This window comes from Euprymna scolopes, chromosome 39, assembly GCF_053919585.1.
Source record: "Euprymna scolopes isolate OS-2025 chromosome 39, ASM5391958v1, whole genome shotgun sequence".
NCBI lineage: Eukaryota > Metazoa > Mollusca > Cephalopoda > Sepiida > Sepiolidae > Euprymna > Euprymna scolopes.
Genome location: NC_136520.1, coordinates 66,353,109 through 66,354,932, shown reverse-complemented (window position 1 = coordinate 66,354,932; position 1,824 = coordinate 66,353,109).

Genomic DNA, 1,824 nt, shown 5'->3' with positions numbered 1-1,824 from the left:
TAACGCGTGCGTTTCATGATTAAAAAAATGTATTTATTGTATGAAAAATTCCGGCGGTAAAGGTTTGATGACAAAATATTTGAAGATGTAAAGAACATGAAGCAAAAAAAAAAAAAAAAAAAACATTTAGAAAATTACTCGATTTAGCATTAAACAACAGAAAAGTTTCAAATGCCATAAAACAAAAGAACCAAATAAGATTGCGATGCTTTGAAAAGAGTCACTCTTTCTTTAAATGCACTTTTATCCTACCAGACCAAGATATTAGCTTTCTGACCAAAAATGCACTAATGTTATTACAGTCAGAGTTCTGTTTTCCGTGATAGAAGCGTTGTTTAAATTTTAAAATAAAATACGTATAAAATACGGTTATAAGTCAAATTACAACGCAATATTATTAAAATAAAGAAATATTTTTTGTTTAAAATGAATATTTCTGAGATAGATTCAATTCTCAGAATTTGATACATTTTTTTTTCTTCGCTATGATGTTGAATTGGAGAAAAAACAGTCAGTAAAGAATCCGCGTGTTGTCTGTCTGACTTGTTATTTTGAAATGTCGGCAGAATACTCGTGGCACATCACCAAAAACATAAATCTGGTTTTCATACTACGTACGCCAAGCGTATTCTTTCGGCATTACAAAATAACAACGCAGTAGGAAAACACACGGATTCTTTACTAACTGTTTTTTTTTTGTTATTTTGTATATATATATATATATATATATATATATATATATATATATATATATATATATATATATATACATATATATATATATATAGTTAGTGGAAATGGTAATTGATAAAAACTGAAGAAAGTGCTCAATACCGTTGTAGAGCAAATATGCGTTTTATTTTTTATTACCCTATCTTTCTGTTAAGTTACATTATTGTTTCAGCTACTTGGCAAAAAAAAAAAAAAAAAAAAACGGCTAAAAAACGGCAAAAAAAACGGCCAAGTAGCTGAAACAATAATGTAACTTAACAGAAAGATACGGTAATAAAAAAATAAAACGTATATATATATATATATATATATATATATATATATATATATATATATATATATATATATTCCATAAGTTTTGGTTTCAGTTTCGATTCAAGCTGATGTACCTAAGACATATGGATATATTTTTAGTTGTGAAATGGCAACTTAATATATAAAAATTGATAGAGCATTAAATCTATATTAATATATGCGAAATCTGCAAGAATTAAAATATCATACTTAAGCGTACTTTTCGACTGGGCTATGCCAGGCGTCCCTGCTAGCTTAGATAAATATTTTTGCAGTTCTTCTTCTTCTTCTTCTTCTTCTTCTTACTATTATTATTATTATTATTATTATTATTATTATTGGCTCACATTATCGGCATTACAAAATAACAACGCAGACGGACAACACGCGGATTCTTTACTAACTATTTTTTTGGTTTTGTTTTTACTTTTCAATTTAACAGGGAAAAGAAAATAATGTATAAAACTCCGAGGATAGAGTCTATCTCCGAAATATTAATATTAAACAAATAAATATGTGTTTCTTTTTCATAATATTGCGTTGTAATTTGGCTTATAAACGTAGTTTATACGTATTTTATTTTTAATGTTATTGTTTTTCTTTTCTCTTTGCAAAACTCAATCATGTTCTGCAAAGTCAAAAACTAAAATAATTTTCTTCTACATAAAAAAAAACAAAAAAACAAACAAAAACAGATACCATGGATAAATATTTGAAAATATCAAGAACTTTAATCTTAAAGCTCTTTTTAAATATTACTATCCCAAAAAGGGGTTTATATGTCGTACGGCAAAACAA